This window comes from Parasteatoda tepidariorum, chromosome X1 (assembly GCF_043381705.1).
Source record: "Parasteatoda tepidariorum isolate YZ-2023 chromosome X1, CAS_Ptep_4.0, whole genome shotgun sequence".
In the NCBI taxonomy this organism is placed as follows: Eukaryota; Metazoa; Arthropoda; class Arachnida; order Araneae; family Theridiidae; genus Parasteatoda; species Parasteatoda tepidariorum.
This window is the reverse complement of record NC_092214.1, coordinates 66422432-66436424: the sequence shown is the minus strand read 5'-3', so window position 1 is coordinate 66436424 and position 13993 is coordinate 66422432.

Sequence of the window (13993 nt, the reverse complement as noted above, 5' to 3'; positions counted from 1 at the left end):
TATATATATAATGTAATAATTATTATTTGGCATGATTTAAAAATTAAAAAAGATCATTTTTTAATATTATAGGAACAATTTTTAGGAATACATGTTTTCTGTGAATACCTAAAATATTATACATAACTATTATCTTGGTTATATGTGCTCATTGCAAAAGCATACCTACTACGTTGAAACAAAAATTATAGCTTCAACAAAAGGTTTTATTTTGTCTAATTGTCAGCATTGAAATTGGAAATTCGACAATATAAAATAAAAAAATATTTTGTCAATATTGAATTTGCCAAATGTTGCGTTACCATTTATAATTAAAAAAATTTCCTCCTACATATTAGAAGTTACCTCCTACTTACACAATGTATTAAAATGTCTTACATTGTTTCTTAACATTAATTCTTTGAATTAATGCATTTTATGGTCTTTAATTATATTTGAATGTTATGAAATAGAGCTATCAATTCTAAAATGTCAGCAAAAAAATATTTAAGCTAACTTTTTAATAAATGTCAAGATTTATCTCATGTGTATACATTTGTAACTAATTTTTCGAATGAATGATAATTTTTAACTTTCTTGTTTAAACATTTGCATATAAGACTGTGAAACAAATTTTGCCGAGAAAACTAAATCAAGAGCACGACTTTTGAAGAATACAAAATTAAGTTTTTTATCATCAATTTAATTTGATGAATATTTCATTTAAGAATACGAAAGATTGTTTATAACGATCAAGTATGGTTTCAAATTTACCTTTCACGTAATGAAACATCATTTTTGAAACTGGAATACTTATTTATATTTTTAAAATAAACACTAATTTTCTTTATTCTGTGTTTTCAGAAAAAAATTTATATTTATTAAATGCAAAGAGCGTTTTAAATTCGGAGAACACTTAATATGATTAATAACAGGAATCCATCTAATATTCGAAATTAATTAAATACATATGCAATTGCAATTTTATGTTTTTGAAATAGTCAAGAATAGTTAGTATAAATAATCCACGCTGGTATTATTTAAAAAAATGAACTACGAAAACATCTTTTAGTTAGCCCGACGAATGAAATGAAAAGATTTATTTGTCTTAATCTTTTCATCTTGATTATTTTTTAGATGTGTTTCAAGTTTTTTACTGCTCATACACATTTGTTGTAAGCACTTTAAAGAACAAAGTAGATTCTAAACACTGATCAAAGCGACTCAGATCTGCATGAAAAAAATATTTTAGTTCCATGATTATAAATTTACCATAGTAAATTAAAAATACTAAATTTATATTTTTAAAAATTTGACACAATTTAAGCATATTGAAAAATTACTATCAATAATGCTAACGTTGCTTCATACTATATGAATAACGCTGAATTTACAACAAATGAGCTCGAGCCTTCAAAGAAGGAGCAAGAAAATGGACCATACTTTGATTGATAATTTCCTTGTCTGATAGCTAATTAATCCGCATTTTGTCCCCGATGCTAATAGATGAATAGACCATTAATGGGTTGTCGGTTTATTAACAATTTTATGATAAAAAGCAGAGCCATGGAAGCCCAATGGTTAGAGAATTGGATTCCTTTCCGGAAAGGCTGGGGTTCGGTCCCCGACTCCGTTAAGAAACACCTAGTGCATGCAATATACAAGCTCGTAAAATCTCTGGAATCAAAAGTCTTCTGGTCGGTCACTGAACAATATCATGTGTACAGGGATCGGGAGAAAATTTCCTTCTTCTTCAGATCTATGTCTAAATTGAGGAAGTGGCCTCCCAAATGGGTGGTGCTACCATCTATCCGTGGAGATCTGAACTAAAACGTACTTTTGCCTTTGAGGTGCTTTCTAGTTAAACGAAAGGCGAACCTTTCTGACTTAATTCGCAAAAGGCCATTAGCCATCAAGTTTGGCATGTTCAAATATCATTAGAAACAACGTAATAAAAAACAGGCAATTTTATCGGTTAGGTTAACTTCTCACCATGATGTTGAACCACTGGTAAAGTGTTAAAGGAAAACTTGATGACGCAGAGAGAGACGCATAAGTTACGCAATCTGATAATAGTCGCAGTTAAATAAGCTCAAATATATATTATTAAGGTGTATTTGAGAACAATATCGCTATATCATTATGCGATAGCTTCTAAGAAAGCAGGCGGTGCCTAATTTTCCTTAATAATAAGTATGGTTATATATGTTAAAGAGTAATTCTTCAAATAATGAGATATAATTTGGAGTTAAGCGGCAACATTGTCTGAAATTGATATTCAAATTTTCATTTTTCTTTAAAATATAACTGAATTTTAAACTAAAAATTTTAAACTGAATTTTAAACTTTAAAAATAACTTTCACAAATTTACATCATGAAACGTATTTTTTACATTAACATTTTTTCAAAAATATTCCTTGAAATATTTTCTAAAATTTTTAGTTCAAATGAAACTTTGTCGAGAAATGGTAGTTGAAATATAAATTTTTGGTGAAAATGTGACAGATTTTTAATCTCCATAGCATAACTATTTTCTAAGATAATCAGTCATTAAAATAGAGTCACTTTAAAGATGAGGTTTTCTTTTGTCTCAAAATGACTGTTGAGAATTTGTGATTTAGGTAAAAACATGATCATTATTAATGTTCCAAAGGAAAATGTATAAATCTATTTCAGGAAATTCTATCAAAATACTTACATTTTTGAGACATTAATATTTTCTAAGAGAGTCATTTTTTTTTAAAAGTTGTCAAACACACTTTGAAGTTAATGTTTGATCTTATCTGAAATGGCAATTGAGATCGTATGTTATAATGTAAAACCATGATGAAATTTTAACGTTGCAAAAGATCATCTTTGAAGTTAGGTTAACTCATTTGCATCTCGAAACTATTTTCTTATATCAAGATATTTTTCGAAATACTTTTCATTTTCATAGATACTTCGGAGTTGAGTATCAATTTTGTCTAAATATGGCATGAAACTCATTTGACATCATTTGACTGAATATGGCATGAAACTCATTATCATGTTGGCATGAAACTCATTTGACTGAATATGGCATGAAACTCATTATCATTTTGGCATGAAACTCTTGTTTCATGTCAAAATATGACTTAATATTACACTTTTGAAATAAGGTTAACTTATTTACATCTAAATAACTATATTTTCTTATATCAATATATTTTTCAAAATTCTTTTTATTATCATAGATACTTCGAAGTTGAGTACATTTTATATACATTTTTGAGACATTAATATTTTCTAAAAGAGTCATATTTTTTAAAGAAGGTGTCACACGCTTTGAAATTAATCTTTGATCTTGTCTGAAAGGACAATTGAAATCGTATGTTTAATGTAAAAATATGACAAATTTTAACGTTGTAAAAGAACATTTTTGAAATTAGGTTAACTCATTTGTACCTCGAAACCTATATTTTCATACATCAAGATATTTTTCTAAATTCTTTTGCGTTCATAGATACTTCGAAGTTAAGTATCAATTTTGTCTGAATATAGCAGTTTAATTCTCATGTTTCATGTGAAATATGACATAATATTAACTTTACAATGGATACTTAAAAATTAAGTTCAGTCATTTACACCATGAAATCTTTCCTTTTTTAATGCCCTTATAAACTTTAAAATAGTTAATTTGGATGGATAAAACACTTTGTAATTTAATTTCAATTTTAAAAAAAATTACTCAAAATCTAATGTTTTATTCTAAAAATATTATTTCTCCCATGAGGCAAATTTAATGTAGACACCCCCTAGTTGAATGGTTTAACGATGATCCTAGCTAATGTAATTTATATAGTTCGTTGTGTATGCAAAGTGCTAGATTGTCTAAATTATTAAAAATTATATTAAATATATTCGAAATATACAAAACGATATTCCTCTTTAATTATCAATTTGTTATAGAACATGGAATTTAAAAGATTTAGATAGTCTTAGTGATTCTTTAAAATATGTAGGACAATAGAAAAGTTTTCATTCAAAATTTACATTATACCTAAAAAAAATAAAAGATATACTTTGTTTCTGTTTTTTAAACTCTATAAAATTTGATACACATTAGAGAAAAATAACTTTATCTCCTAAAATGAAAGTTTTAAGATATTGAAGCATCAGAGAAAATTAATCCTTGTGGCGCCATCTTTATTTGTATCATCGAACTATTGAATATGTTTTATAATTCAAAGTCGCTGAAAAGTTATAATCAAAATTAATTTTTAAGTTATAAAAGATCTGCACCAACAAAATAATTACTATTTGGTTCTTATAATAAATCTGCACGCTTAAAGAATTATGTTAAATTTATGTTTAAAAACATTTTATGCCGTAAAAAAATTCCTGAAGATTTCCATTTTAATATATTTTTCTGATGAAATTCTTTTTTCAAAAGAGTTTTATTTAATTTAAAATTTAGTGCGTTATTTAAATCGACTGAAATTATTTTAAAACATATCTTATTCTCTTATCTTAAATTAAATTTTAATTGCACATTTATACGAACATATTATATTAAAAGCTTTGCAGTTTATCAAACAAAAAATTTAATTAATAATAAAATTAAAATCTCAGTTTTTATAAAACTTGTGATGTTCCTAAATTGTGTACCAACTATTATAATTGTGTATTTTAATTTCGGCATTTAATTTCAACATTTTATTCCTATTAATAAATAATCTTACTTAAAAAAGTCTTTGTTTTTAATGCCAGAGAGAAAGGAAATATTTCATAGAATCCCTTAAAATATAAAAAAAATCCTAAATATTTGAGCATTTTCTACAAACAATAATGAGAATAAAAATGTAAAATTAACTTTTAGTTTTCTTAAACATTTCACTTCTAGACAAACTTATCTTAATAACATCCTTTATGATCTTAGTTAACAAAAGTTTCATTCGTGGGAAACGGGATTTTATTTAGCTTAAAAATGCCTTTAAAATTTTTTAATGTTACGAAACTATTGTTTTAGAAACAATGCTAAATTAAAAACGCATATTTTAAGTATTCTTAAAAATATGAAAAAACTAAAACAACATTAATCATTATTTTTTACATTATCAACATTAGCAAAATTTTCTGCAATGACCTTCCTTAAATAAATTTTTGAAACCCTGCTAAAAAATGACTCAAGTCAGGAACTGGAAGCTATTATTTAAGCAAAGACAAAGCAAAAGCGAAGTCGAAAACAAATCATTTCTGAGAAAGTAAGACTGAAAACATCTAAATTTGTTTAATCGCCGAAAAAGTCAGGAAGGAACTATAAGATTATTATTAAAAATACCTCTACGTTACATCAGGCAATCAAACTGTTTTTTTTTTTTTAGTTTTAGTTTTTCGTCCTGCCTTGTTCAGCAGTGATGCGAAAGATTTCGCTAGTGTTTTGGTTTCTTTTTCATTTAAGCATTAATTTACGTCATTTAATGTGCATAATTTTTTGCTTCATTTTTTACAAGGATTCTAAAATTATAGATAAATGTCACTCAGTATGGCTTATAAAGTAGAATACTGTTTATAATTTAATCGGTAAATATATTATTGATCATATTAAGATTACAATATAGAATATATTAAGAATACATTTCATTTTATTTAATTTCCAATTTAACCTATAGTTCAGGCACTCGAATTATTGAATATATATCCTCATTTTATATATTATTAATATAAACTAAATAATATTGTACTATATTTTATGCCTAAAACCGTAATATTAGAGAAAATTTTTTAGAAAAATATTGAAACACTCTGAGAAAAAAAAAATTTTTTTTAATTTATTCTTCTGATCTAGAGAACAATCTTTAAAAGTTAATGGAAGAGACAAAAATAATATGCAAAAAATTAATATCTCGTTTGAAATTATTAAATAATAATAAGGTCTTTTTTATCCCATAAAAGGATGAGAACATTACCTAAAATACTCTTTTTTTGTAATTTTAGACACTCTTCGAAGACACTTACCCGTATTTAGTACTTATTTACTTTGCTTACTTTACAACTAACTACACAGCATAGTGGCGTAAGTAAATACACTTGCAGGCTGTGCTATGCAACCCTACTTCAACGTTTACTTCTCCTTGGGAGACATATGTCACTTAGTATACGCATCTGCATTATTGTCTTCAAATTAAATGTTAATTAACTTCATTTTATGAATGAGTCTTATGAATGAAATTACAAAAAAATTTGAAACATGAAATTGCTACTACGTACAGTGATATATATATACATATACAGTCGAATCTGCTTATCCCGAATTTCAAGGAAAAGGCGAAAAATTTGAGATAAAGAGGTTTCGAGTTATACAGGTACTCTAAAAGATTACATTTAATTAAGAAATTCGATTAAAAGTGCTCTAATTGTTTTCAGTAGAAAAATACAGGCATTTCTGTAAATTAATTATACCCACATAAAAAAAAAATTTAACGTAATTTTAACACTGAAAATAATCTTATTAAAGATTGATTTTTGACGTCTAACCTTTGTTTGTTATGTTGTATGGCCATTTGTGCTTGATTATTAGAAATTCGAGAAACAGAGGTTTTGAAAAAAAAAAGCGAGATAGACATGGAAAATACATTGATTTTAAATAGTAAATGTAAGGGATTTTAGAAATTTTGAGATATAGAGGTTTTCGAGATAAGCAGGTTTAACTGTATGTATGNTATATATATATATATATAAAACAGGATTAGAATTTAGAATCCGTGACCTATGACCGGAAATGTCATCGTACGCCTCTCGGGGCGCCTTCCTATTATGAACATATTGTTTGTGTGCCTTTGAACCAGTACTTTTATTTATCCTAAAAGTCTTAATTTCAGATTAATTCCTTGTTTTCAATTAATTGTTTTTAAACATTGAATTTAAATAGGCTCGGAACTAGCAGTTTTATCGTAATTTAATGATTTGACGACTCACATGACAAGATCGCTGAAGATTATTCTTTTTCTTCATTTTTATTTATAATAGGGAAAATAGTTTGACCCACCTCTTGAGGATTCTAAAATGCAAGAAATGTGTTTTAATAAAATTTCCTTCTACAAGTGCATTCATCTTGAAAATTCGCATATTCGAAATACTACCTATAAATCTCAAACAAAAATATCTTTTGCAAATTCTATATGAAACAAAACTGTAATTTATAATATAACAGACTGACTGAAATCCGATCTTCGCATAGGGTTACTAAAAAATAATAAATCTATAATGATAAATCTATAAGGATAAATCTATAAGGATAAATCTATAAGGATAAATCTATAAGGATAAATCTCTAAGGATTATCGCTAAGCAATCATACACAAAACTGAAAAGCTTAAGACAGGACAAATAGAAACTTTAATATCAAAAAAATATATATTTATATTCATTAATTTTTTTTATTTATTTATTTTGCTCTCTGTCGATGAAATTTAAACCATAATTTAAAGCCGAAAAGAAATATAGAGGAATTTCATTTCGTGCGTATAATTAAAAGATCCTACACGGAGAAAAGATACTTGTAAAAGTACTGTATGGTAATGACATTTCTGGTAAAATGAGTGTCTAAAGGTAACCAAATCAAACTGAATAAAAACTTGAGTCTCAGGTTAAATTAAACAGAAAAAACGCGGAAAAATAACTTGGGCTCTTCAGGTTCGTGGGATACGTGTTTATGAAGTGAAGCCACCCCTATAAGGTTCTTAGCTTTGAAGTATTTTCTGGAGGTTGTATGCTATTTCATTATACCTCTTTTATTTTTAAGACGTTTCAAAGTTATTTAAACCTAACAAAAATGCTCCCAAGTAGTTGGGAATCACAGATCCAGCAAAAAAAAAAGTGTAGGTTCTTTATCAATGAAACTCAGCAAAGAAAGTGTGATTTGTTTGGTAACGGCAGCTATTTAATGTTAAGAAATGTTAAAATGGAAATAAAAAAAATGACGTTAGCATACATGGGAAGGGGTTTTTTCTATTTTTTAATTAAAAAGAAGAAGTATGAACAATGCTTGCGTAAAATTTTCTGGTAAAGTAAATATAATATTAAATTTGAAAAAAAAGACTATTTTTAAAAAGGATTCCTTAGTAAGCATAGCATGCTTGCAATTTGCTAATTTTTGCTGACAAAAGTGGAGTTGGACACGATATCATGAGATTCCGGATACATAATAGAGTAATATTTTCTTTGATAATATTACTTACTTCTCTTTCTGTACCCCTAAAAAACTTGCGTTATTAAGCAAGTAAAATGCCTTTTGAAGAAGTAAGAGGTGGTATTAATATTCTACATTCTTTTTGTAACAAAATGTTATAGGAAATCATGTGTCTTACATGCTCATGTCTGTTTGTTTATTTATACACTATTATACATTGACTGCTTTTATATATTGAGTATAAACTGGGGAAAACTTTTCTTTGTGTAATATATCTTAAATATATTTTTTTCTTTAATTTTTGTTCTAAAAAAATAAAATGTTTGCTTGCTGATTTAAAATTGGCTCAAATAAAACTGTCTCGAGTTACAACATTGTAAAAGGAAATTTTAATGTATTTAAAAGTTGTCTTTACATTGAAATCTGTCTAAAATTGTAGGAATTAATAATTAAAGGGAGAAAAGTGTCCCGTAATTTCATTGCCCTTACTTTTCCTAATATCATGTCTTAATATAATGTCATGTGTGTCTTATTCATGTGAACCATCCAGCAGAAGCATCCAGTTTTAGAAGCAAGAGTAATAATACTTTATTTTTTACAATCAACTTTTTACACTTTCACCTAAAATTAATTTCTCATAAACTATAGTCTAGAAAACACGTTAAACGCATATTCATAGTTAACTTTAGTTAGTTTTAGTCGCTGACACCAAATGGTCTTCAGGCCCATAATGGGCATGAAATGTGTATATTTTAGAACAAGGTTATCAAAATAAATGCGGGCCGAAAAATATAGGTTATCGCTGAAATAAATCCAACTTAAGTTATTATTGATATTGTATTTTGTAATTAAGAGCGAATCAATCAAGAAAAAGAAGCCTTAAAACAGTTTTGAATTTCTTATGCAGAACAGATAACGTGAAGTTTCAATAAAACAATGTTACAAATGTTTTTTTCTTTTTTTTTTTATATTGAAACTACATTTTCGACATCAATGTGAGTAATCCAGCATAACAAGAAACACACTGCATGTATAATACTAATTTACAAACTTTCAAAGTTACCTTTTTGGCCTTACTGCAGAGGTATAAACGTCTAACAAAACTGTGTGCTATGAGTCTCAACTCATCTTTTGATATTTTGTCTCATTCTTTTTACAAGGATTTCTTAGGGATCTAAAATGAACTAAACAGAAAAATTCTTTGAATTCAAGTCTAGTGAATTAGGTGGCCATTCTAATTATCTAAGAAATTCAAGAAAACTTGCTCTTGAGTACTGGATCATATTCTTGTTGAAAGATTTGTTTTTGCTTCGCTTTTAAAACCAAGAAAATATATTATATTCAAAAACTAATTTGTGATATATATTGCGATAAAAATATCCAGTTTTAAACTTTGCCAAAGTAATTTTTATCTACCGCCGACCGGATTGTGTAGAGGTCAAGGAACTGGCCTTGCATCGGAAAGGTTCTGGATTCGAATCTCGGGCAAGGCATGGATGTTCCTTCATTCTCTGTTCTATCTGTCCCTACTGTGAGAGCAACGTTGGCCCACCTAATATGTTGCTCCTGAAAGAGTGGCAAAACAAATCTGCCCTGCAAAAATGCCTGAATTGACGAAATGTTAACACAGGTGGGCATTAGAAATAAAAAAAAATATCAGTCTGTAGCTCAATACTTAACCAATTAATTTACTTGTTTATTTTTCTAATAATTGTCACGTATTGTATATTTATTGCGCCGTACTTCGTTTGGTCACCGTTCTGTTACCGGGCTGCGCCAACGCTATTGGGTCACCAGTATTCCCTGGATGCCTCCAATACGGGGCGGGTCAGGGTTAAGCTGCGCTTTTTCTAATGACAGTTTTCAGTCTTTATACATTTTTTTAAGTTTAATACTCGAATTTGAGTTAATTTGAGAATTTTTAAGGCTAAAATTTTGCTGATTTGCCTTACTAGATTAAATTTTAAAATTTCATCATATGCTGATTTCAATTTGTAAAGGGGTTTTTATGTTCTCTCCTACGGCAGCTAAGAATGGCCCTTTTCAAAGTGACCAATTAAAAATGATCAATCTTTTCTCTGATTTACCAAACCAATTTTAACTTTTTGTACATCAATATAGTTTACTTTTTTTTTATTCGCTGATTTTATATTTAAAGACAATTTTCCAAACAAATTTCGAGAATCTAAAAGTTTCGAAACCAAATATTAAAAATCTCAGCTTTAAATCACATTAGATGAGTGGAAGTTTCATTTTATCACTAAAACTGTTCTTGGAAATGTCTTATTTTCTGAATAGAGATTCATTTAAGTTGTTCATTTTAACATGCGCTAATATATAAAGTTTGATTTTATTTTAGAATTTATAATGTTTGTATATTTCACCTCAACGTAGAGTGCTAATTTACTAGTATGTACTCAATACGAACAAGGCCTCTTTAAAACAAAACAACAATTGGTATCTTTAAATCAAAAATAGCATAGCTCTCTGTCTTAGCAATACAAAAAGAAAAATAAATAAAAGAAATCCTATTCTAAATGTAAAAGAAATGTCACTTTTGAGTAAAAAATTGAAAAGAAGGCAATAGAAACAGCTTTATGTATCTTAAAACAATAATGATATTTCACGCAAGAAAAAGACAAGTCTCACAGACTTTAACTGAAATTCAAGAGAGAAATCGATGAAAAAGGTAAAGTTCTAAAATGATAAGTGACAACCCAGTATAGAGGGAACAATAGTGACAGCAATATACAGAGGAAACAATAGAGCTTGTACTTACAATCGATAAAATAGAGCGAGAAAATTAGGAGCCATTTTACCTAAAACCATTCTCTTTTCCGATAAATTTATTCGTTTTTCATTTGTATGGATTGATTTTAAGCTATTTGCAGTTTCACTATAATTTCAGAGTAAACATAGGATCGTGGTATCGCAACACGTGTTTATGTATAGATTGCATGGTAACTAAAGCATAATCTAGTATAATTTGTCATGAAATCAACATCATCTCCATTATTGGTAAAATGTAATGGAATACCTTTTAACAATATTTTCTTGAAAAAAGGATCATTGTTTTAGAAACAATTTAAAATTGTTCTTTTATAATAAAAAAAACTCATAATAGTCATCCAGAATAAACATTACATAGCAAAAGAGAATTAAATAATAATTGAATAAATTTAAAACAAAATATAATGTACTGTATAATAAGTATTTAAGCTGTTTATGTGATATAATTATGCACGTAATATATCAGTTCATTGATTTATTTTGTTCAGTTAAAACGAAAACATGAAAAAATGTATTAAAAAGCGATCAACTGACTGTTAATAGGTACATAAGACTGTTAAAAAGTACATAATAACTATTTAACAAATATATCTCAGATGCTAATGTATACGAAATTGCATTAAAATACAGATAAATTGATTTTTATACACAAACATATTGATTTATGTAATATTATGTGTGTGTGTGTGTGTGTATTTTGAAAGTGACTAAAAGGTCGCTTAATGTTCCATTAAGTTCTTTTTTTGTATATTAACACATATTGAAAAATTATGGAAATTATAGATAGCGTAAAACAATAAATTTCTTCTTTAAATCCACAATTAGTGTAGTAATTTCCTGAGTTCAGTAAAATAAATTTATTAGCTTACTATATTTATTTCAATAAAATTTACTGAGTACATCACATTAAATGTAGTATTTTACATAATTCATTAAATTAAATTTACTGAGTTCCTGAAATTAAATATAATTTACTTAGTTCATTTCATTAATGTTAGTGAGCAGAATAAATTTAGTGGGCTGAATAAATTTACTATGCTGATTTTATTGAATTAACTGAGTTTAATGCATTAAATGCAGTATTTTACTGCATTTATTTCATTAAATTAAGCGAGTTCATTAAATTAAATGTAAAAATGTATTGTATTCATTTCATGAAATTTACTAATTAGATTGCATTAATTATAATAACTTACAGCTAACTGTGTAAATTGCATTAAATTTACAAAGTTTATTACATTGCATCTAGCAATTTTCTCTGTGCATCTAGCAAAACTACTGAGTTCCTTCCTTTAAATATAATGTTTTTTAAAAATGAAAACAAAACATTTAAGCAAAATTTTTAATAGTGTAAAGTCTGTTTTACTTTTTACTTCAATAATATTTTTCACAAAAGAATTGTGGTTTACTTTAAACTTTATTAAAAATATCAAGCGCTTTTTTTCCATAATTGTGATAAAGAAAGCATTTATCCAATGTGACGAAACTACCTAAAAGCAACTTTTATTTTTATTGTATTCGCATTGAAAACCAAAATACCTTAAATAGTTCGTTTTTGTTCGTGCAATTTCTCCAAGAATAAATAGTACTGATGTATTTTGTAATTTTTATCATGCATCCACTGTTGCTTGAATGATGTTTTTGTTTGTAGAGAGAAGAGATATCTTTTGTTCTCATGAATCTATAAAAATAAGAAAATTAAAGTTTTCAGAAAGTTTTGATTGTTATTAAATTTACTGAAGGAGAAATAACTCATTTTACAGAACAAAAATCAACTATTTTTGTTATTTTAACATCCGAAAGAAAAGTGATTCATATAACAAAAAATTACAACTCACGAGATGAAAGAATTGTTGACTGATTCGAAAAAAAAAAAAATTTGAATTTGAAAAAATTATTCCGACTTAAAGTTTGACATATTAGATAAGACTCTCTATTTTAGAATAATTACTAATTAAGGAATTCAGTTGCTTACACTGTAAAAAATGGATGCTCAAATTTCACGAAACTTTCTTCTTTTGGCGAAACCGTTTCCTGGTATATCCTTCCTTCCTCACTGGCTCGACAGCCCAGGATGGGCCTTGGCCTTCTCCAGTAGTTTTTTCCAAGCTGTCCTTCTTTTGGCAATGGACTTCCAATTCTTTATTTTTAATATCGATAAATCTTTCTCCAGGGTATCTAGCCATCTGAGATTTGGCCTGCCCCTTCTACGTGTTCCTGTCGGCCGGGCATCAAAAATCTTTTTCACAATACGGTCTTCTTCCATTCTTACTAAGTGGCCTGCCCATTTTATCTTTTGGACCTTAATGAATCTTCCTGGTATATACTCCCAGCAAAAATTTCGTCAATGTGACGAAATAACTATCATCTCTTCCTTGAGAAAATGAATTTCGTCAAAACTAAAATAATGTTTCGTGGTTCTATTTTTTTCCGAAAAAAAAGAGCTCTCAGCTTCTAATGTATCTAGTTTTTCTAATAATCACTTTTCGTGGATACCATATGGGGGGATCAATGTCTCACAAAAAGGTGAGACAGAACAGAGAGATAAATTACATACATGCCCTTAGCGGGATTCAAGCTCAGGATCTTCCTGGTAAAAGACTAACTCCTTGACAACCATGCTGACCGATTTACTTGCTTCATCACATTTTATTTTCGATCGTCTAGTTTCTATCATTCATTCTAGTCATTTTTAGCTCTATCTCGCACAATGCACTGCGATGAGATTCAGAGTTGAAGAAACATTTTCTCAGCTAATTTTGAATGCAAGTGGTGCACAGATTGTGTCATTACCAGGATAATCTAGCAAAAACAGATAAGCTCAAGTTTTTGTTACTTTAAGAGAAAAAAAATAAGATCTTAAACTTTACAATCCAAAATAACAAGTGTTTTCTGTGAATGTGTGCTATTTGCTTTAATATGTGAGCATTTTAGTAAAGTCAGACCAAAAACTTCCTATTTTTTTCGTACTTCCATCTCTAAACTACATTGGGTGAACCCAGTCACCAATAACTATGATAGAGTTATACATTAAAGTGAGCGGGATTGTGGTCAAAATATATTATTCTTCA